General features: G+C 30.1%; 1 pseudogene; it reads right to left on the bottom strand.

The window, feature by feature from the left end:
* Nucleotides 1-222: 222 nt before the first annotated feature.
* On the bottom strand, nucleotides 223-20,640 carry LOC139867458 (26S proteasome non-ATPase regulatory subunit 14 homolog; annotated as a pseudogene).
* Nucleotides 20,641-26,680: the final 6,040 nt, after the last annotated feature.

Raw genomic sequence — 26,680 nt, 5'->3', positions numbered from 1 at the left:
CCCTTTGTCAATAAAGTTATCGTTATTTTTGAAAAAAATAAAATCGAGACGACACAAAACGTTAAGTTATCGTTATGCTTCATCCAACGAACTACAATAATTGTTAACACTCCATTCTAGTTGGAGTGTGAGTTCTTTAAATGCTCAAACTAGAACACGGCTGATATAAATCAATATCAATATACCAAATATATCATTTTTGAGAACCTAGCAAAACCAACTCTAAAAAGAAACTGTATCAAGCATCGTACCAAGTGTCTGAATGATATTGGATGACATCAAATTCGAAACATGTTCCTCAAGATGTTTCTTTGCATCCTGCCTTCCCACATTGGCAATTGCTAGCTTCTCAGTAGACAATTTGTCCTCTTCCTGAACCGCCTTGTTATATTTAACAGCTAAACCCAACATCTCCTGCAAATACCAACATGCTTCATCCAAATTATCACAAAACTTAAAGCAATTTTATTCTCAAATATAGAAGTAACAATTTCAAATCTTTTATTTTCAAATCTGTTAGAAGCAGGGGCGGAAATATGTGGGGGCTGGGTGGGGCCTCCCGCCCCTAGTGGATTTGTAATTTTCTATGTAAAAATATTGGTTTGTTCGATTTGCTCCAGTGGATTTATTTTTTTTTTGCCCAATAGTCTCCATATTTTGTCCCCCAAAGCCTCCGTATTATGCCCAAAAGTTTCCTTATTTTGCCAAAAAACTTCCGTATTTTGGCTCAAAACCTTCATATTTTATACAAAAAACTCCATATTTTGTCCAAAAAAATTTGCGACACTTTAAAAAAAAATTCGCCCCCGTAAAAAGAGTTCCTGCTTCCGCCACTGGTTAAAAGTTACTGTGTGATTTAACAGTATTTTATGTGCATCACATGGTGTTCTAAACTTCTGATATTCTATTTTATATAAAGTTGTTAAAGTCGCGAGTCGGAGACGAGTCAATTCAGGACCTTGGAGGGACTAGTAAGTCAAGTCGGGCGTTGAAGTTTGAACAACCTTGTCTTTTAGTCTAGTAACAAATAATTTAAAATTATATATTACACACAAACATATCAAACATATATACAGGGCACAATCTAATATCAAAAATAGTAAAATTTTGACCTAACTTTGACTGACTTTAATCGACTCAGACCGACTTTGACCCGACCTTTTAGCATTGCCCGGCAATTTAGGTGTTTTCGATGAAACGGGACTGGCTAGTCCCCAATCTGACGTGTCAGACGACTCAACCGATTTTTACAACAATGATTTTATAGACCAAGTAGAGAGCTACTACTGAATTAGGTAAGCTACACAGCACGTGTGACGAAATTATCATGAGCATATCCTAAAAATTCTATGAAAAAACTCGCACGTGGACAGTCTGCTCATTGGTTTTAGAATGAGTATCAAATTTCTCAAGTTTCAGTCCATCAGTCCACTTCTTATGGAGGTTTAACAGCATTTTCTCCTCGAGTTCATTCTTTCTGTAATTAATGGCTATTGAATAATAGTGCCTGTTCAAACCATGGATCAGTGCCTTAAAAAAACCATCATTAGTAAGATTCAAAACGTTACTAAATTAGATATATATAAATGCCGAAGAGTTTTTCAGACACTCACTTGAATAGACGGTTTATTAAGATGTCCGAGATTGGAGGTTGTTTGGCGTGGTTCTTGGCCAAGCATCATGGTTTGTGGGTTAATTAGACGGAAAGCGTCAATGACAACTTTCCCTTTGACACTCTGAATTGGATCTACCACTACTGCAACGGCTCGTTGATTCAAAGCTTCAAAACTCTGTATTTTGGTTATTTCAAGGGTGTGAATGGAAAAAATAACAAGTGAAGTTTTGAATTTTTGCATTACATTTCTGAGATCGAATGGTATGTAATTAATCCAGAATTAATTGGAGTCAGAAATGTTGTATGCTTGAAAATCAGAACTATTAAAATTAAAAGACACTGTAGTATATTGCGTTGTTTATGCGTTTCACTTGAACGGTTCTAGAATTTATGTTTACTGTTGGAAGTTTTAATATAAACACTATGCATCTACACACTTCTGTAAAAATCGGCTGACTCGGTCGACGTGTCAGTTTGGAGAGTAACTCGTCCTGTTTCGCACAAAAACACCTAAAAATCCGGTCAATGCTAAAAAGTCAGGTCTGAGTATATTAAAGTTGATCAAATCCAAAGTTGGTACAAATTTGAGATTTTTTTTATAACAAGATTTTGTGCCCTATATTTATGTTTGAAATACATATATAAGTTGTTCTAGGAAAATATAGATTGTGTCGACTATGGAGTATGGTTGTTAGGTCATATGTGTTGAAGCATGAAATTATGGTCATAGTTAATCCCTTTATCTTAACAATAGACCATGATTTTATCTAGCATGTAACTTAACAATATACAACGAATACGAACCGTCTAATCGCACCATGAAAAAAACAAACTAATACTAACATATGGGCAATAGAAAGTCTGATCCTATTGGTCCCTTCCTTTGTGACAAACAATATGGCCAATAGGAAGCCTCCATTGCGAATTCCCAAATCAGTCACAATGTTTTCATTTTCATTCCAATAACAATCTCATAAACCTTAAGATATTCTCTCAAAAAACCTAATCCCTATGTGCAGCCCAAGACCACCACAAACCACCCATTAACTCCATTGCTACAACCAGTAACAACCATCAAATCACTCTTTAACTTCTTTGTTTTAGATTAGATAGAGTTGAGAAACATTTTGTTTTTCCATGTACTCTCGCTCGAGTTTTTAGCATTTAACAATCATTTCGGTTTTGACATTTTGGTTAATAGAAATATTTAAGCTTTAGCAATCTAGCACGAGTTTTAGTTGTCTACATTATGTACTCTTAAATTGTTTGTGTTAACTCTGTGTTAAATATGGCGTCAGTTTGTCTGAAGAAACCATGTCATCATTAGTCATAAAAGTAACGAATGTTAAATACAAATATCGTAATGGTCCCTTATTTGAGACAACATACATAGACACATTATTATCTATCCTATCAATCAGGATTTCATCACTCAAATATTCATAAGTACCTTATGACAAAAAAAAATCACAAAAAACTCTTTGCTTGAAAAGGAAGAAATTTGTGCACACACTTTAATCAACTAACAAACAACACACAACAAATACAAACAAACCAATTTAAAGAACTCAAATTATCTCTTTTACAACAATCCTTATACCCTAACACCGCCAAGTAGCCACCATCATCACCACCTCCGACCGCATAACCACATGAACCATCATTATCCACCACTATCACTAACTTTCTATTACTTGATTTATTTGTTTAATTAATTCAAGATTTCTGCATAAGATCTTAAGCTTTATGACAAAAATTATCAATGAAATTGTTACTTGTTCTTCAAGGTTTCCATCACTCTTTTCTACTATTCTTTCAGTTTTATGTGAGCAACAAAGAACTAGCACAAATCTTATTTATCAATTGGTATTCATGTCTAGATCTTCAGTTCATGTTCTAAATCTAGAGTCTAATAAAAAAAATAGGGAGCAGAAACCGTGACGAACAACGTAACCATATCATTGATAATTTTTTGTCACAAAGCTTAAATTCTTACACAGATTTCTTGAACTAATTAAACAATGAAAAACTAAATAATAAAGCAAGTGTTAATGATGGATGATGGTAGTTCACGATAGTTTTAGGGTGGTCGAAAGTGGTGATAAGGGTGGTGACAGGGTGGTGTTATGGTATAAGGATTGTTGCAAAAGGGGGCAAATTAGGATTCTTAGGAAATGGTTTGTTTGTATGTGTTGTGTGATGTTTGTTAGCCGATTCAAGTATGTCTACATATTTCTTCTTTTCCCAAACGAAGGGTTTTAGTGAGTATGCATAAATTTGAAATGATGCAATATGATTGGCAGGATACAGAATGGTGTGCCCATATATGTTGTCGCAAACTAGGAAACCATTAGGATATTTGTATTTAACATTCGTTAGTCTCGTTAGCTTTAAGATTAATGGTGAAGTGGTTTCTTCACACAAACTAATACCATATTTAACGAAGTTATAACACAAACAATTCAAGAGTACATAGTGTAAGAGTGTAGACAACTAAAACTTGTGCTAGATTGCTAAATGCTAAAATCGGAATGATTTCTATCAACCAAAATGCAATAACGGAAATGATTACTAAATGCTAAAACTAGTGCTAGAGTACTTGGAATCCAAAATATTTCTCTCTCGACTCTATCTAATCTAAAACAATAACAAAAACAAAATTAAAGAGTGATTTTGATGGTGATTCCTGTTGTAACAATGGTGGTGATGGGTGGTTCGTGGTGGTTTTGGGCGGTACAAAGGGATCGGGGTTTTTTAGAGAATATCTTAGGGTTTATGAGATTGTTATTGTAGGGAAAAAGAAAGTATTGTAACTGGTTTGAGAATTCACAATGGATGCTTCCAATTGGCCATATTGTTTGTCATAAAGGAAGAGACCGGCATGACCAGGCTTCCTATTAGTCATATTGTTAGCATTACTGAAATGTCCCGTTCTTATTGATTAAAAACGTTCCATATTAATTGATTTCGTTGCGAGGTTTTGACCTCTATATGAGACGTTTTTCAAAGACTGCATTCATTTTAAAACAAACCATAACCTTTATTTCATCAATAAAGGTTTAAAAAGCTTTACGTAGATTATCAAATAATGATAATCTAAAATATCCTGTTTACACACGACCATTACATAATGGTTTACAATACAAATATGTTACAACAAAATAAGTTTCTTGAATGCAGTTTTTACACAATATCATACAAGCATGGACTCCAAATCTCGTCCTTATTTAAGTATGCGACAGCGGAAGCTCTTAATAATCACCTGAGAATAAACATGCTTAAAACGTCAACAAAAATGTTGGTGAGTTATAGGTTTAACCTATATATATCAAATCATAATAATAGACCACAAGATTTCATATTTCAATACACATCCCATACATAGAGATAAAAATCATTCATATGGTGAACACCTGGTAACCGACATTAACAAAATGCATATATAAGAATATCCCCATCATTCCGGGACACCCTTCGGATATGATATAAATTTCGAAGTACTAAAGCATCCGGTACTTTGGATGGGGTTTGTTAGGCCCAATAGATCTATCTTTAGGATTCGCGTCAATTAGGGTGTCTGTTCCCTAATTCTTAGATTACCAGACTTAATAAAAAGGGGCATATTCGATTTCGATAATTCAACCATAGAATGCAGTTTCACGTACTTGTGTCTATTTTGTAAATCATTTATAAAACCTGCATGTATTCTCATCCCAAAAATATTAGATTTTAAAAGTGGGACTATAACTCACTTTCACAGATTTTTACTTCGTCGGGAAGTAAGACTTGGCCACTGGTTGATTCACGAACCTATAACAATATATACATATATATCAAAGTATGTTCAAAATATATTTACAACACTTTTAATATATTTTGATGTTTTAAGTTTATTAAGTCAGCTGTCCTCGTTAGTAACCTATAACTAGTTGTCCACAGTTAGATGTACAGAAATAAATCGATAAATATTATCTTGAATCAATCCACGACCCAGTGTATACGTATCTCAGTATTGATCACAACTCAAACTATATATATTTTGGAATCAACCTCAACCCTGTATAGCTAACTCCAACATTCACATATAGAGTGTCTATGGTTGTTCCGAAATATATATAGATGTGTCGACATGATAGGTTGAAACATTGTATACGTGTCTATGGTATCTCAAGATTACATAATATACAATACAAGTTGATTAAGTTATGGTTGGAATAGATTTGTTACCAATTTTCACGTAGCTAAAATGAGAAAAATTATCCAATCTTGTTTTACCCATAACTTCTTCATTTTAAATCCGTTTTGAGTGAATCAAATTGCTATGGTTTCATATTGAACTCTATTTTATGAATCTAAACAGAAAAAGTATAGGTTTATAGTCGGAAAAATAAGTTACAAGTCGTTTTTGTAAAGGTAGTCATTTCAGTCGAAAGAACGACGTCTAGATGACCATTTTAGAAAACATACTTCCACTTTGAGTTTAACCATAATTTTTGGATATAGTTTCATGTTCATAATAAAAATCATTTTCTCAGAATAACAACTTTTAAATCAAAGTTTATCATAGTTTTTAATTAACTAACCCAAAACAGCCCGCGGTGTTACTACGACGGCGTAAATCCGGTTTTACGGTGTTTTTCGTGTTTCCAGGTTTTAAATCATTAAGTTAGTAGTCTTGTTTTTACATATGTAGTTCATTGTTAATATACTTTATGATATGTTTTCTTATCATAGTATCATGTTAACTATATATATATATCCATATAAATGTCATCATATAGTTTTTACAAGTTTTAACGTTCGTGAATCACCGATCAACTTGGGTGGTCAATTGTCCATATGAAACATATTTCAATTAATCAAGTCTTAACAAGTTTGATTGCTTAACATGTTGGAAACATTTAATCATGTAAATATCAATCTCAATTAATATATATAAACATGGAAAAGTTCGGGTCACTACAATTACTTTGTCGTTTCATAATGTGATTAAGAGGTTGGAATTCATTGTCTATTGTTAAGTTACTTGGTGATGTTATTGTTTCATTTAAGTTGTTCTAGCCTCGTATATGAGTCCATAAAATTGTATGTATTGATGTATTCCCAGCAAATATCGAAGGGGGTGAAGTATGTTTGTGATGTCATATATGTAGAAGCATGAAATTCTAGTCATAATCAATCATTTGGTCTTAGTAGCATAAAAAGTGACAGAAAATCAATAAAGGACCTATTGTGTATTGATGTCAACTCCAGATAACCAACAACCAAATCCAGGATGTGAATGGTACTAGCCAACCACCATCTCTGGTCTGTTTTAACAAAACCAAAAAGTCAATTAAAAGAAACAATGAATACTGTATAGTTAAACGGAAGCTAATACAATCATATATGCAACAGGCGTATTAAGCTTTCATGTAAAGTGCTAAAAACATAATGTTTATCAGTATAGGAATTATTGGATGATTGTAGTCTACTCAGAATCATTCATGAAGAATGAAGTGAAGGCAGTGTGTATTTCTATATGCGCACTAAAATTCATCATAGCTCACTATAAGTTATGATTCTAACACTGATAGTTTAAACTTACAAATACACAAAACAGTAAAAATCATGATGAATATGTTATGATGTTATGATCCAACCCTGGGAGCCTAAAACACGATTGTTGGCATCATCTCATTATAATTATATTACATTATATTATATTTTATATTATATATAAATATAATACTCGGTATATAATAGTATCACCATATGAAGAACACCCAATAACACTTAAATCAAATGTTAAAACTTGGTAAAAAAAAATTTAAAACACTGTGTAACATATGTGTACCCTATATGTGGGTGAAAATCCCAGTTGTCTATAAGCCAAAGTTTACCATAGAAAAATAATAAGATGTCATATCAATATCAATGTTCCTCCACCATTGCAGATTTTAAAACTTCATTCAAGAAATGTATAATCTACTGCTAGAAAATACATATATGCTAATCCCAATATTAACTGTAAATTTATTCTGAAATCCTAATAAGAGTCCAATTTTCAACGCATTTTTAAATACATATATAATATATATAAATACAAATACAAATATAATATATAATATCTATATCTATATTCTAGTAAATAAGTAAATAACCACCTGATATATGTAACTCATACCAGTCAGAAAAATCAAATCTTTTTTCTGACTAATAAACACTAATAGTTTGATGGTTTAATTGAGTAAATGAGATGAATAAAAAAGAAGCAAGAAATTCACCTCCCAGTTTGTTTAAGCATATCAAGCATATTAGTCTGAGAAACATGATCTACAGCTACAACACTAACACCAGTACCACTTTGCGGCATTGCGAAAACATCAACAACACGAACTGTATACTCATCCACAAATTCCCCAAGATGTGGCGGAGCCATGTTTTAAAGATGAGGAGGGCTCAGTGTCACAGATGTATCTCGATAATCTCAACGTGCGACACTTAGTCACTACTAAGTCAACCTTACTCGGACCTTTCAACGATTTGAATAACCTATAAAGAACAAATGGGAATAACGGAAAATACTTATAGTGATTGAAAGAACTTTACAATAGAGGATAGAAGAAATTTGATGTGTATTTTGCCAAATGAGGTTGCCCATTTTATACTAGTCTTACTACATAATGAATGAATAAGATTAAATGAAATGAATGACTATGATCAAAGTATTAGAAACTTCAAAAATGTACATAATTCTAGAAATATCCATATCCATAGAGTTTTTACATCAAAATATGAACCAAGGAGAGAGTTCTAAAGAACATTCTATGCAAATCTTGGATCTTTCGATTTTAGGTTAATATCACACAATTGAGCTACAAGGTGAATGGGTTAAGCCACAAGCTTAGTGAATTGTGACATCAACCAATATTTAAGTAATTACAAATTCTATCTATAAAATGTAACAAAATATCTAGAAAATGAGTTAACAATCATAAGAAAGTTTTAAATATAATACAAATATGAGTGAAACCAATAAATAAATTATATTAAATATAATCTATAACAATTAGTTAATTCTGCACACACATAGGCATTTATCACGAACTAGCTTATTGATAATAGTTAAATAGTTATGATTAGTTAACTATTCATATAACTTACAATAAAAAACAAGATCATTCGAAAAAATGTTATCTTTTGTATTAATAGTTGAACGTGTTTACACTTCTTGAAAGTAAAAACAATTGTAGAAAATATATCATTAATTTTTCTTTAAATATAAAGAATTAAATAAGTTTTAATTGTAACATAAATACTGTGATGACCCGGGAATTTCTGACCAAATTTAAACTTAATTTTCATATGAATTCGACACGATAAGCAAAGTCTGTAAAGTTGAGTCTCAAAAATTTTGAAACTATACTCATGGAATCAATTACCTTTGGACTGTGCCCGACGATTCACGAACAATGGTGTGTAAATAAATATGTAAATATATATATCAAAATAAAAATAAGGGTTTATATATATAATATTTTGAGATACACTTTAATCAATCGGAATTAAAAGTTTAAAATGATAAATAAAATAATTAAGTTACTATTAAAATGAATATATATAAATATAGATGATTTATAATTATTGTATTAAAATATATATAAATTGTTATAGTATTATTATTACTAATATTATTATTATCATTAATAATATTAGTATTATTATTGATAATATTATTGTTATAAATTTTATAATTAACATTATCATTATTATTTAATAATAAAATTATTATTGTTACTATTATATTATTATAAATTTTATTATTTTTATTTATAATATTAAAAGTATTATTATTATAGTTATATTTATTAATATTATTGAATAAGATTAATTATAATATAGATATATATAAATACAGATATATATCGATATATAGAATCAGATATACATATCTTGTTATATATTATATAGATACAATACAATATACAAATCAGTGTATCAATCAACTTTCCCTTATTTTCTTGTGTGTCCTATTTAGCCTGTGATTTATTTTGTCGAGTAAATCCAGGATACAGACAACCATTATTTATTCCTTTATCGTTGTGTTAATGAGTCAATAAAATAATAAAAGATTGCAGCTATTTGTTTTCAATGAAAATAAAACCCATAACTGGCTCGTAAGCCTTGTTCTTCCACTTTACAGTCATATCGTAAATTCGAGTCATAAATCAAGAAGTAAAAATGCAGAAAGATTAGAAATCTTTTATTGAATCTACCTGCAAAACCCCAATTCTCAACTCTTTATATCGAGCGAGAATTTTTGAGTCAAACTTTCAAAAATAAAAAGTCAACCCACTTGTTCATCAAGAAATTCGAACCCTAGTTTATGTTTCTGGTTCAATTGACGATTCCAAAAGTTCCTAGGATCGATTTGTAACATAATTTGTTTTATAATCTTTGTCCAAAACAGCTCCAGAATCAAAATCAATTTTTTTTCTACCGTCGCTGTTTACAACATCTTTTCTTTTATATATATATATATATATATATATATATATTTTTTTTGTTGTTTGTGAGGAGTAAGAACTTTGGATAGTGATTAATTATAAATATGTAGAAGTGTCTAAACCTCTGTTTTGATGATTTTGTTTGGATCGACTAGTCTTGTGGAAGAAGAAGGAGGAGAGAGACTATTAGATATAGCATATATTTTATTTACGGGGTTTAGATTCAGAAAAACAAGTATAGCGGAACGGTTAAAGGGTATTGGGTGTGAGCGGGAGGTCTCAAGTTCAATTCTGGGCTGCGACATTAATTTCTTTTTAAAGCTTACTAAGGTAGTTTTCTAATCATTTTTATTTTTATTACTTTTATTATTATTATTATTATTAGTATTATTGTTATTATTATTGTTGTTATAATTATTATAAATTGTATTATCATTAATTTGATTGTTATTATTATTAGTAGTATTATTAATTAATACATATTATTAGTATGATTATTAATACTAAATATTATTATTATTGATACTAGTATTGTTATTATTAGTTATAATTACTACTACTAGTATTATTAAGAGTTATCATTATTTTTATCATAATTGATATTATTAACATTATTAATATTATCATTATTATTAAAATCAACATATTTAGAAGTATCGATATCATTAATCAAACTAAAAGTATTATCATTATCGTTATTAATGATATAAGTATTATAATCACAATTAGGATTATTAATGTTATTGTTATTATTATTATTATTAAAATTATGAAAGTAATAAAAATTATCACCATTTTCGTAAATACTAGTATTAATATTTTTTTTAAATGATAGAAGTATTAATATTGACATGAATAATATTATTATCACGAGTATTATTATGTAAGTACTAAAATAATTATCATGACTATCTTTAACAGTAAAATCAATATTATTACAAGTATTATTATTAATATCACTATGATTATTACTATGATAAGTATTATTATAAGTGATGTTACCTATAAGTATGAATATATTATATTAACAATTATTATATAAATACTCATAGAAAACAAATTAAGTATTTATATATATGAATATATAAGTATATATATAATAATCATTTTCAAACATATATACAAAGTAAATAAATAATAGATAAAGTTATAATATATGAAAATTGTTCGATTACGACTATATGTATTAATGAATATACAAATGATATAGGTTCGTGAATCCAAAGCCTACCCTACATTGTTCATTGTCGTCGTTATATGTATTTTTACTACAAAATACAGTACTGTGAGTTTCATTTACCTTTTTACCCTTTATATTTTTGGGCTGAGAATACATGCGCTGCTTTTATAACTGTTTTACGAAATAGACACGAGTAAATGAAACTACATTCTATGGTTGAATTATCAAAATCGAATATGCCCCTTTTTATTTAGTCTGGTAATCTAAGAATTAGGGAACAGACACCCTAATTGACGCGAATCCTAAAGATAGATCTATCGGGCCCAACAAGCCCCATCCAAAGTACCAGATGCTTTAGTACTTCAAAATTTATATCATGTCCGAAGGAGGATCCCGGAATGATGGGGATATTCTTATATGCATATTGTGAATGTCGGTTACCAGGTGTTCAATCCATATGAATGATATTTTTATCTCTATGCATGGGACGTATGTTTATGAGAAATGAAAATATGAAATCTTGTGGTCTATTAAAATTATGAAATGATTAATTATGTTAAACTAATGAACTCACCAACCTTTTGGTTGACACTTTAAAGCATGTTTATTCTCAGGTACGAAAGAAACATTCCGCTGTGCATTTGCTCATTTGTAAAGACATTATTTAGAGTCGATCATCGCAATGGAACCAGATGTTGGTGACTTCGTCCAGATGGATTAGGACGGGTCCTTTCAGTTGGTATCAGAGCGGTGATCTTAGCGAACTAGGGTCTTGCATTAGTGTGTCTAACTGATAGTTGTTTAGATGCATTAGTGAGTCTGGACTTCGACCGTGTCTGTATGTTAAAAGTTTTGCTTATCATTTCTAGTCGAAAATCATCTGCTTATCATCCTTAGGAAATTACCTGCTTATCATTCTTATGAAATCATTTGCTTATCATTCTAAGTCTAGACACATCTTACTGCAATGACTGCATGAATAGTGTATAGACAATATTCATATCTTAGCGTATCTGACAATCCATATCTTAGCGTATCTGTTACTGTAGACCTTGCCTGATATCTCTCGTAAATTTCTCCTTAAATTAAGGGATCCTGGTACTATATATATATATCTATGAAAATTATGCATTGAGAATACCATTCAACTATCAATTGCTGTCACTAAACTCTTCATACCAAAAATCTTTCCTGAGATCGCGTAAGATGGCCTCTACGAATCAACCAAGTTCCTCTGACTCCGAGGACAGCGTGACAGGAGCACACCAACCAATCAACTACCGTGATTACTGGAGAAAATGGGGGTGGGTTAGCGACATACTCACCCTATGGAGAATGGAAGAAGGTACTCCATATCATGAATCGAATCTACCACCTAACCTTGGAGTACTTGACCCGCTCACCGGCGAACCCGTTCGCAACACTGTTTATACCCTATTTGCAAGAATTTTTCGTCTTGAATCTACCATTAACGGAACTAGAGAAGATATCCGATCTCTGCCTCACACTGATAACCAACTAGGGTTAGTAGAAGAAGTTAAAGAACTCCGAGCTCGAATGTTAACTTTAGAGAGCACGATACACAAATTTCAAGCACCAGCAGTATCACCAACACCAGTAACATCACCAACCTCAGCACCAACAGCACTAGTACCACCAACAACAACATCCACATCACCAGCTTCGACATCTCATTCTGTACCTCGAGTATAATCATCGTTTTACATGATGTTCTACATCGATTATCTTCGTTCTTCATGACGATTATGTAATCTCTAATGTTTTAGAGATTATATATTCTTGTTCTAATCGAAAATCATATGAGTTTAATATCATATTAACTCATTAAATCCATGATTACATCTGAAGAAAATATATACGTATATATGTTTTCATAAAGATTGTAATAAAAAAATTCTTTTGTACAAACTGTTAATGGTGAAAAATATTTTAACGGGTAGGTAATACCCGAGGAATATTTAGATTTCACATTAATAAGTTACACTGTATATTCTTCGAATTTGATTCAACGATCATTTACTATCCTACTTGCAACCACAGCTATACGAATCCGTTCATCACAGAATAACCATTTTCATTCAATTTCATATTTGGATTTTGACATATCAGAATCCGACAAGTGGCATAATGAAGAAAACATTGGACAAAATAAAATTTGTTAGAAACAAACAAATTAACTATGAGAAATTTGTTAAGAATCCACGCTAACAAAATCCTAGCTAACCGTATTTGTTAAGAATCCACGCTAACAAAATCCTAGCTAACCGTTCCTAGCTAACTGATTACATTTTATTTTATCGCAATTTATTTTATCGCAATTTACATTCTCGCAATTTTATTTATCGTCATTAAATATCTGTTATTTACTTTACGCACTTTATTTATCGTTATTTAATTTTCTATTATTTATTTTACGCACTTTAAATATCGGGACACGTATACAAGGTTTTGACATATCATATCAACGCATCTATATATATTATTTGGAATCACCATAGACACTCTATATGCAGTAATGATCGAGTTCTCTATACAGGGTTGAGGTTGATTCTACAATAATATATATAGTTTGAGTTGTGATCGAGTCTGAGACGTATACGGGTCACGACACGTATTAATTAATTCGAATATTATATATTAAATTATATATGAATTATTGGACTATCGACTGTGGACTAATAACATTGGACAATTAAAATGAATTAAAATATTGATTATAACATATGAAACTAAACAATTCTTCAAGTTTGCCACTTGATTTCATCTTAAACCTCATTTGTATCTCGTCGATTACAATCTGCATTCAAACCTTTTATAATTCTTGAAAACACCTCAATCGATAGGATGAATCAACCGCACTTCATCTACTGAAGGAAAGATTTATACATATAGTTATGCACCTGAGAAACTCTCGGCAACTGAGTAAAAGTTTAACACGTAGCCGCGTCAAATCCTTTGGCATTTATTAGCAAAAATAACTTTGCGATCCCTTTTCAAAGTAGCAAATTTTGTCACAGCTCCAGCAAATCAACTTCGACTTTTCGTTCGAAACGACCTTATTATCACCTTGATTTATATGTATGCTCTTTTATTGTTACCGGGGAACCTTTTATATTCCACCATATTACCGTCAGCGTTTAATCATCTAAAAACACAATTCTCTTGAAATCACCTCGGATTGATAACCAATGATTCGGATATGGTAGCAGTAAATGTAGAGGAATCGGCAATCAGTACTTTGAAAACTCACAGCATACCTACATCAACAGTTATATGTATAACATTTATCTTCTAGAATAATGACCTTCCATTCTGAAATTTTGAAAAGCACCCAGTTTACAAATCAATACTCTGAATATTGAAAAAGCTGAATGAAGCAGCAGAAATCGTAGACAACCGTAAACGATCTTAAAAGCCAGAAGTTTGATAATAAAGAATAGTTTGTTGGAAAAGCTCAGAAAAGTTGGAACTGGAAAATGGATTGAGCTAACCATGAAGGAGACCAAGGACAAATACAATGACCAAACCCTATATTCAAAGAATCCAGGTAATTCTGGATCCGATGAAATCTTTAGAGAATATCCTGCTCCGAAATCATGTTAAAATCTTGCGAAAAATCTTTCTCCATCAACCATCGAACTTAGAAATTCCAAAATATCATCATCAATATCTTCGATATTTCCGAGGATATTTTCATAAATATTCTCGTCTGAAATTATATACCTCTTCATGCTTCCTGTGTATCATTATATTGGAAACATTCAATAAAAAAAAAAATTTAGTACCGAAAAGCAGATTATGCGAAATTATGAAGAAAGTCGTGGACAAATCACAAAGAATAAGTATGACTTCAAAGAATCCAAATGATTCAATGTCTGCTAAAGTCTTTGGTGAATATCTTGCTCCTTACTCTAAACCCTTGCAGACAATAGTTTCTATCATCCTCTGATCTTAGATATTTCGAGATATTGTCGTATCTGTCATTATAAATATCCTCCATATTTCTGGAGATATTTTTATAACTATTCTTACCTGAAATCATTAATCTCTTCGTGCTATCAGTATTATATCATATAGAAACTGTTAGTTTCTATATTCTGTAAACTTTCGAGCTTAAAATATGAATGTTATTGAAGTAATGTTGGGAACTGAAGCATGAGTTAGTATAATATAATGACACTTGATTAACGTGATTATATTACAGTAAGTCATGATGAGTTTCTAATGAAACGTGATGATTCACAGACTCTAACGTCATCATGTGCCATGTTACACGACTCTTGTATTATTCTATTTAAACCTCTAAAATATCAAGAAAATATTCCTTAATGATTCGGTTTTTTTCCAGGGTATTCTGGCAATTTAACAAATCAGGATCGTACCATTACCATTCCATTCTTAGAACATTAACAATGTTCATTTTAAAACTTATATTCGCGAATTCTGGACCATTACAAGAGATGCCCAATCGCAAGAAGAAGAAACAAATGGGCAAAACTTCGAAATAGAAATTGGAGTATAAATCGCAGCAAATAGGAGGGAGTATTAACTGTGGATGACAATGATTATAGGAAACAGAAATAGGGACATCGAAATATAAGTGAGAATATAAAACCCGATAACAACACATAAATTACAAACCGTGTATGTCAATATTTATCGCAACATAAAGACACGGGAGAATTAAAAACACTATAACCCCAAGGGTGAAGTAGAAGAAAACAGATTCCTCCGGTGGTAGTTGGAAAAGGAGAATGATTGTTGCGATAGTAAGGACAAGGACAAGGATCAGAACTGGATTAAGCATTTTCACAATCCTTTGGATGTAGGAATTAAGAAAGAAAGTATTGGAATGGTGAAAATAATGGAACGGAAGAGCTTAAATTTATAGTGGAAATATCAGACAGAGTAATCGAGACAGATCACCGTATTTAATTATAGAGATCTTAATTTCCTTACTCGCCGAAGAATCAAATCTTTTAGATTTCGAAGATTTTCTTTAAATCCCTTGAATTCTGGAATTCAACAAAGACAACGTCAAAAGTTAAGACGCACCTTATTTTCTGAATTCAACCGTGACTAATCAAAAGTTATGATAAAGCTTGTCTTTCTCAATTCACTCTTTTGTAATGACTTCACTCACCCGCTTCGAGTAATCGAATCATATTATCCACATTACTCTATGGTAATGAAATTCTATTTTATCGACTCATATTCGTCATGAAAACATTTTTATTGTTAGTCATGACGACCTCACTCAAATTTTGGGACGAAATTTATTTAACGGGTAGGTACTGTGATGACCCGGGAATTTCTGACCAAATTTAAACTTAATTTTCATATGAATTCTACACGATAAGCAAAGTCTGTAAAGTTGAGTCTCAAAAATTTTGAAACTATACTCATGGAATCAATTACCTTTGGACTGTGCCCGACGATTCACGAACAATGGTGTGTAAATAAATATGTAAATATATATATCAAAATAAAAATAAGGGTTTATATATATAATATTTTGAGATACACTTTAATCAATCGGAATTAAAAGTTTAAAATGATAAATAAAATAATTAAGTTACTATTAAAATGAATATATATAAATATAGATGATTTATAATTATTGTATTAAAATATATATAAATTGTTATAGTATTATTATTACTAATATTATTATTATCATTAATAATATTAGTATTATTATTGATAATATTATTGTTATAAATTTTATAATTAACATTATCATTATTATTTAATAATAAAATTATTATTGTTACTATTATATTATTATAAATTTTATTATTTTTATTTATAATATTAAAAGTATTATTATTATAGTTATATTTATTAATATTATTGAATAAGATTAATTATAATATAGATATATATAAATACAGATATATATCGATATATAGAATCAGATATACATATCTTGTTATATATTATATAGATACAATACAATATACAAATCAGTGTATCAATCAACTTTCCCTTATTTTCTTGTGTGTCCTATTTAGCCTGTGATTTATTTTGTCGAGCAAATCCAGGATACAGACAACCATTATTTATTCCTTTGTCGTTGTGTTAATGAGTCAATAAAACAATAAAAGATTGCAGCTATTTGTTTTCAATGAAAATAAAACCCATAACTGGCTCGTAAGCCTTGTTCTTCCACTTTACAGTCATATCGTAAATTCGAGTCATAAATCAAAAAGTAAAAATGCAGAAAGATTAGAAATCTTTTATTGAATCTACCTGCAAAACCCCAATTCTCAACTCTTTATATCGAGCGAGAATTTTTGAGTCAAACTTTCAAAAATAAAAAGTCAACCCACTTGTTCATCAAGAAATTCGAACCCTAGTTTATGTTTCTGGTTCAATTGACGATTCCAAAAGTTCCTAGGATCGATTTGTAACATAATTTGTTTTATAATCTTTGTCCAAAATAGCTCCAGAATCAAAATCAATTTTTTTTCTACCGTCGCTGTTTACAGCATCTTTTCTTTTTTATATATATATATATATATTTTTTTTGTTGTTTGTGAGGAGTAAGAACTTTGGATAGTGATTAATTATAAATATGTAGAAGTGTCTAAACCTCTGTTTTGATGATTTTGTTTGGATCGACTAGTCTTGTGGAAGAAGAAGGAGGAGAGAGACTATTAGATATAGCATATATTTTATTTACGGGGTTTAGATTCAGAAAAACAAGTATAGCGGAACGGTTAAAGGGTATTGGGTGTGAGCGGGAGGTCTCAAGTTCAATTCTGGGCTGCGACATTAATTTCTTTTTAAAGCTTACTAAGGTAGTTTTCTAATCATTTTTATTTTTATTACTTTTATTATTATTATTATTAGTATTATTGTTATTATTATTGTTGTTATAATTATTATAAATTGTATTATCATTAATTTGATTGTTATTATTATTAGTAGTATTATTAATTAATACATATTATTAGTATGATTATTAATACTAAATATTATTATTATTGATACTAGTATTGTTATTATTAGTTATCATTACTACTACTAGTATTATTAAGAGTTATCATTATTTTTATCATAATTGATATTATTAACATTATTAATATTATCATTATTATTAAAATCAACATATTTAGAAGTATCGATATCATTAATCAAACTAAAAGTATTATCATTATCGTTATTAATGATATAAGTATTATAATCACAATTAGGATTATTAATGTTATTGTTATTATTATTATTATTAAAATTATGAAAGTAATAAAAATTATCACCATTTTCGTAAATACTAGTATTAATATTTTTTTTAAATGATAGAAGTATTAATATTGACATGAATAATATTATTATCACGAGTATTATTATGTAAGTACTAAAATAATTATCATGACTATCTTTAACAGTAAAATCAATATTATTACAAGTATTATTATTAATATCACTATGATTATTACTATGATAAGTATTATTATAAGTGATGTTACCTATAAGTATGAATATATTATATTAACAATTATTATATAAATACTCATAGAAAACAAATTAAGTATTTATATATATGAATATATAAGTATATAAATAATAATCATTTTCAAACATATATACAAAGTAAATAAATAATAGATAAAGTTATAATATATGAAAATTGTTCGATTACGACTATATGTATTAATGAATATACAAATGATATAGGTTCGTGAATCCAAGGCCTACCCTGCATTGTTCAATGTCGTCGTTATATGTATTTTTACTACAAAATACAGTACTGTGAGTTTCATTTACCTTTTTACCTTTTATATTTTTGGGCTGAGAATACATGCGCTGCTTTTATAACTGTTTTACGAAATAGACACGAGTAAATGAAACTACATTCTATGGTTGAATTATCGAAATTGAATATGCCCCTTTTTATTTAGTCTGGTCATCTAAGAATTAGGGAACAGACACCCTAATTGACGCGAATCCTAAAGATAGATCTATCGGGCCCAACAAGCCCCATCCAAAGTACCGGATGCTTTAGTACTGCGAAATTTATATCATGTCCGAAGGAGGATCCCGGAATGATGGGGATATTCTTATATGCATATTGTGAATGTCGGTTACCAGGTGTTCAATCCATATGAATGATATTTTTGTCTCTATGCATGGGACGTATGTTTATGAGAAATGGAAATATGAAATCTTGTGATCTATTAAAATTATGAAATGATTAATTATGTTAAACTAATGAACTCACCAACCTTTTGGTTGACACTTTAAAGCATGTTTATTCTCAGGTACTAAAGAAACATTCCGCTGTGCATTTGCTCATTTGTAAAGACATTATTTGGAGTCGATCATCGCAATGGAACCAGATGTTGGTGACTTCGTCCAGATGGATTAGGACGGGTCCTTTCAAATACCAGTAATCATAAAATGGTTACACTCCATTAATCGCAGCAATTTTCATTAGAAAATATACATCTAAAATAAATAACTAAAATGTTTATAATTAAGCCAATCTTATCTTATTTATTACACGTAATACAAACACAATTACTACATGAAATGAAATTTTTAAAAGAGGTAAAATTAAAAGGAAAACTTACAATCGAAAGTGACTAATTGCATTTTTGAAGAGAAGTTTAATTGCTCCGTAAAGTAATTGTAATACATAAAAGGAAATTTAAATTCAATGTATCATGGCTTGGTAAATTAGATATAATTGATGTATAATAGGCTTGTTTACTCAACATATTATTGTTTGTTTAGTTGAGATATATTTTGTTTAAAACTCAACGTATAATAGAACTCTTTGTGTAGTTAGACTTAGTAGTATATTATATTACGTAAATAAGAGACATTGGGGGAGGCTTAGCACCACCATGTCCCCCTTGTCTCCGCCTCTGTCCCGAAACATCAATCCCATAACTTCCATAGGCACTCCAGCTCTCCCTACACAAACATCATTTCTTAAATCCTAGCTCCTTTCAACTACAATTACAATTACAATATGACAAAAACAAACAAATTAACAAAGCAAACGCATAAATTTAATCATTAAAACCCTAATTCTATTTAAATACACTTCAATTAGCAATATCTTGGAACATATAGTTAGTTTTTAATATAATAGTAACAGATAAAAAAAAATGCAAACCCTAGAAATATATATATATATATATATATATATATATATATATATATATATATATATATATATATATATATATATATATAAGTAGGTAGTTACCATGTTTAAGCATCTTGAGAAGTGCTAATGATAAGATGTAAACTTGGTCAGATGTATCGAGCGTGGGTGAGTCCGGTGGTGGATGACCTAACGCGCCACCAGCTCCGGCAAACATCCCTGACATTTAGGTTTACTATCAACTTATTTTTTATTTTTTAATTTCTTTGGTAACAAGCCAAGATCTTTCCCAATTTGACATCAGGTTTGAGTTTTGTACTTGAATAAATACATTCTTCAGTTGTGTTATCTTATAAAAGAGAAAAAATTATGCCGTTAGTACCTGTGATTTGTTCACATTTGCATCATAACACCTAAATTTTTATTTTTGCGTAGTTGGTACCTCAGTTTTGCTTAACTATCATATTTGACATCCCAACCTAAATGCCGTCAACAATCAAACGTTAATTCCTCTCATGTGCTACGCATGTGAGGGTAGTTTAGTCCCTTTAACTATTTGATTCCGTATAAAAAGAGATGAAGTTCCCAATCGATGTAACAATTCCCAAGTCAATATAAACCCTAAATCGTTATAAACCTTAATCGGTTCCCAAGTTCTCGATGGAACTTTTCCGCACCTGCAATCAACTTACCATGCTAAGATTTGTAGTAAATATCGTTTACACCACTCATCGTCTCTATATAAGATAGTGAGTGATATTGCTGTGTAGTGACCCGTCCTAATCCACCTGGACGAAGTCTTCAACAGTTGGTCCCATTGTGAGGTACTGACATCTATATACCATGAACGACTCCTGTAATATCTTTTAAATGAGCAAATGCACAATGAAAGATTTCTTTCAGACCTGAGAATAAACATGTTTCAAAAGTGTCAACCAAAAGGTTGGTGAGTTCATAAGTTTATCATAAAACCATAAGATTCAGTAATTTTGATAGACCACAAGATTTAAATACATTACACATATCTCATGTACGAAATCATTTTCATAATGCTTGGCAGAGTAGGTTCGAATCCTTTTCTCCCCCGTAGGTTACCTCGCGATTTTTAATAACCGTACACATATCTCGTGTACAAAATAATATACACATAACCTATGTATAAAATCATTCTCTCTATACATAATCTTTGCTTGGTAACCGACCTTAACATTTAATGTGCATAAATAATATCCCCAAAACAGAACCTCTCGTCTGTATAAATATATAAACCTCGAAGTACTAAACACCACGCCCACTAGCTCTACTGTCTAGTGAACATTCTGGGTGGAGGTGTTAAACCCGGTAGCTACCTTTAGGATTCGCGTCAATTAGTACACAATTATAACGTCCAAACTAATTCTTAGGTTACCAAACTATAATAATCAGGGGGAAATATTCACATCAATTAGTGGCAATTATAACGTCCAACTAATTCATTAGAGGAATGTTTTTATTTGTGTCTATCTTGTCAAACATTTATAAAAGCATTTCATGTATTCTCAGTCCCAAAAATATATATTGCAAAAGCATTTAATAAAAAGGGATCAAATCAACTCACGATACGATATTTTGTAGTAAAAATATTCATACGACTGAACTGAACAATGCAGGGTTGGCCTCAGATTCACGAACCTATATCAATTATATATATTAAAACATATAATCGTAATCGAACAAGTTTATGTATTATTAGTGATTTAATTGTTATTTTAATTATGTATTTCATTAATAACCTAAGTAATTACATTTATTAATATTTATTATAAAAATATTAATATAGTTATGTTATATGTTGTAATTATGTTTTTATATATCTAATAGTTATTTGATAAAATAATATTGATAATAATAATAAATAAAAAGTTATTTTATTTTATAATAATAATAGTAATGATATTAATAATGATAATTTATATAAAAATGATACTTTTAATAATAATGATAAAAAAATGATAATTTTAATAATACTTTTAATAATAATAATAATAATAATAATAATAATAATAATAATAATAATAATAATAATAATAATAATAATAATAATAATAATAATAATAATAATAATAATAATAACTTTACTGGAAATGATAATTTTAATAATAATGAATACTAATAATAATAACTATAAAAATAATGATTTTACTAATAATAATACTAATATTTATATTAATAACTATAATGATAATAATACTACTAATATTAATACTAATACTTATGATAATAATAATAATAATAATAATAATAATAATAATAATAATAATAATAATAATAATAATAATAATAATAATAATAAAAATAAGTTTACTACCTTTAAAGAGCTTTTCCCCAAAAAAATAAAAAAAATAAAAAAAAAAATACCCCAAACAGGAATCGAACCCGAGACCTCTCGTTCATCAACAAACACACTTAACCATTCTGCCATTCTTGTTTTTCCAGAATTATAACCAATCTGTATTTATTTAACCCATAAATATTCGTGTTCTATTTTCTTCTTCTTCTTTATCAATCACGATATCTTCTATATCAAAATCAAATGATACTATATCATCATCATTCTTTTTATTTATGATCATTATCGTTATCATTTATACTTCATTGTTTTTGCTACTGTAACATCATCGCCTATCATAACATTCACACTTGTCATTCATAGTCTTCATCGTATAACATCTTTATTTAACATAGACGTATAGCTATGGTTCATGGGAGTTCGATTGAAACAGAAAACATAGTAATTAGCGGCTGTTATGATATTATGCTTAATGGGCTGCAGCAGCCCACTTTAAGTGGCAGTCCAAGTTTCGTTGTTACTAGCAGCCCAACAATACAAAATTTCACGGCCCAAAGTAGAAAAAGAAACTTGGCTCAAGGTAACTTTATCTAATCCCCATCGGTCCAAAAGTGTTTTAGATTTGATATAAGTCTGGTGAAATAACAACTGGAAGTGGGGATCGATCAATCATAAGCTTTATCTAATAAAAAAAATGGCACATCCCTATTACTAGTTCCATTGGTCGGCCATTAAGGAAAAGCACGCAACCATAAGTATCATCTTCATTCCTTATATTTGTTAGAACAGAAAATAACGAGGCAATAAGAATTAATCGGCTGATTTCTTGGGTTTCAAACAATCAATAGCAGCCGCAGTTTTAAAAGGGATGTCTTCGGTTTTGAAAAAAAAAATATCGAGTACCAGCAGATTTTGGAAAGAGAGAGAGAGATAGAGGTGATTTAGGGGTGATGGGTTACACTTTGTAGTTTGGAACAGAAGAGTAGCTACAGCAGGATAGTTCACGAATTATCAATTGGGTTTGCAATAGTTTTGTTCGAAACATAAATAAAGCAGAAGGTAGTCGAGTGTGCCTTTGAGTGATGATGAAGGTGGTGACCAAAGGTGGTGAGATGGTGATCTTGAAGGTGGTTCAGGGTGTTTGGTTGTGTTTGTTCTCGATCAGGAAGGGGATACAGTGGGTAGCAGAAGTAGTGAAGGTGTGGTAGTGGTAATGGAATGTGGTTGTTTTAGTCAAAGAAGAAGATGGAGAGAGATGATGAGAGAGAGTGACAGTTTAAGGTGGTCTCGGTTTGTAGGATCAACATGTAAGTGGTTGTGATCAATTGTGATTTTATGTGGGTTTGTTTGATGGCGTTTGGTGGTTCCCGGTTGTCTTCAGTAGTCGAAGGTGGTTGATGTAGTTCGAATCTCAACAACAAAAATACATGGTGGCTGTTTAATATGATGAAGGTGGTTCTCGATTAACAAAAGGTGGTGTTATGGCAGTAAACCGAAGGTATGTTGATGATGTAGCGTGAGGGTACGAAATAGTATTATTTTTAATACAAAATACTACAAAATATGACACAAGTTTTATTAATTTACTGATGGGATATACCTAAACCTTGCTACAACACTATAGGCAGTGTACCTAATCGTAGAGTAGTGTAGTTTTTAGTAAGTCCGGTTCGTTCCACAGGGAGCTGGTGATACTTACTATATTTTTAACTATATTTATACAAAATATATATAATTATATAAGTAGTAATATTATTATAAAAGGGGGGTTTTACCGTTTAATGACCGGTTTGTCGATTCTATATTTTAAGCGTAAAGATAAATGACGATAATTAAAGTGCGTAAAATAATGACAATAAATAAAATGACAGTAAATAAAATTGCGAGTAATAAAATGACAGTAAATAAAGATACGATGAGAAATATAATAAAAGAATTATGCTTATTTAAACTTCCGTAATCATGATGTTTGACGTGTTGATTTTAATTTATTACCATGGGTTAATTGTCCTTTGTCCTGGTTTATTTGATACGTCTATCTGGTTTTTGTCCATAATAGTCCATCGGTCATAAAAATAAAGTGCGAGTATCCTCGTCAAATTACCCTTATACCCGAAGTCAAATATTCCAACTGATTAAGGATTTAAACTGTGACGCAGTTATCACTTCTGTCAACAATTACACCAGTTATCACTGTATGTAATCCACCCCTGTTTTAATTATTTTATGAATATTAATTCATTCACTTGATCAGAATGAATAATCAATTACCCAACCCAATTGATTAATTAAATGATTATAACAGATTCCATATGAACATCACTAAATAGGACAACCATAATCATTATTAATTATTAGGTTAATTAATTTGAAGATAGGTTCGACAGACTCCAATGAGTTGTCACTCAATTAGACAATACCCCCCATCTATTAATAGTCAATAGTTCAATTTTCACAAGTGTCGGTCTTTTGCCCAAACCTTAATTATGGTCCAAAGTTCAATAACCCCTTCTTAATATTTTAGCCCAACATCACGATTACTTCGGCTCAAATAAGCATAATAATAACTTAGTTACGATACATTAATGTAAAAAGGTTGAACATAACTTACAATGATTAAAAATAGCGTAGCGTTACATGGACAGAATTTCGACTTACACACTCAAACGATCTCTATCATAAATCTTATTATTATCATAATTTAAAATTAAAATTAAGATTATTGTTATTGATGTGCAACGAGGTGTATATAAAATAGCTTATATTTTACTAGGAAATACTATTAAATACGATACAATTTTACACAAGATATTTATTTATTTATAGAATGGATATACTTAAACCTTGCTACAACACTTATAGGCAGTGTACCTAATCGTACAGTAGTGTAGTTTTTAGTAAGTCCGGTTCGTTCCACAGGGAAATCTTTAAACAAAGCTCAACGCTATATTAGTTTACTTTTATAAAAATACAAATATATATATAGGTAATATTATTATTATAAAGGGGGGTTTTTACCGTTTAATGACCGGTTTGTCGATTTTAAAACTTTAGTCGCAGTTAAAACCTAATTTAAAATATAAAATAAATACAAGACTTAAATTAAAGCGTAAAGTAAATAACGATAATGAAATTGCGAATAAAAATGCGATAAAATAAAATTATGATAATTAAAAGGTACGATAATTAAAAGTGCGATTAAATAAAATAACAATAAATAAAAGTGCGATAATTAGAAGTGCAATTAAATATAAAATAAAGGAAATTAAATATGAAATAAAAGAATTATGCTTATTTAAACTTCCGTAATCATGATGTTTGACGTGTTGATTTTAATTTTATGCCCATGGGTTAATTGTCCTTTGTCCTGGATTATTCAATATGTCCGTCTGGTTTTTGTCCATAACAGTCCATCAGTCATAAATATAAATTGCAAGTGTCCTTGTCAAATTATTATTATACCCGAAGATAAATATTCCAACTAATTGGGGATTCGAATTGTAACAAGGTTTTAATACTTTGTTTAATGAATACACCAGGTTATCGACTGCGTGTAAACCAAGGTTTTACTACTTTGTTAACAATTACACCAATTACCCTTGAATGTAATTTCACCCCTGTTTTAATTATTCTAGTGGCTATTAATCCATTCCCGTGTCCGGTTAAATGAACGATTATTCGTACATATAAATACCCCGCCCATCGTGTCCGATCGAGTGTATATGGTAATTTATAGGGACGCCCAATTGTAAATCTTTATATTAACATTAACAAACTTTCATTTAGTTAAACAAATATAAAGCCCATTAATAGCCCGTAGTCTAGTTTCCACAAGTGTCGTTCTTTTGTCCAAACCCCAATTATGGTACAAAGCCCAATTACCCAATTTTAGTAATTAGCCCAACATCATGATTACTTCGTTTTAAAC

This window comes from Rutidosis leptorrhynchoides, chromosome 9 (assembly GCF_046630445.1).
Source record: "Rutidosis leptorrhynchoides isolate AG116_Rl617_1_P2 chromosome 9, CSIRO_AGI_Rlap_v1, whole genome shotgun sequence".
Classification (NCBI taxonomy): domain Eukaryota; kingdom Viridiplantae; phylum Streptophyta; class Magnoliopsida; order Asterales; family Asteraceae; genus Rutidosis; species Rutidosis leptorrhynchoides.
Note: the sequence above shows the minus strand (reverse complement) of the source record. Positions and strands in the feature narration are given on the sequence as shown.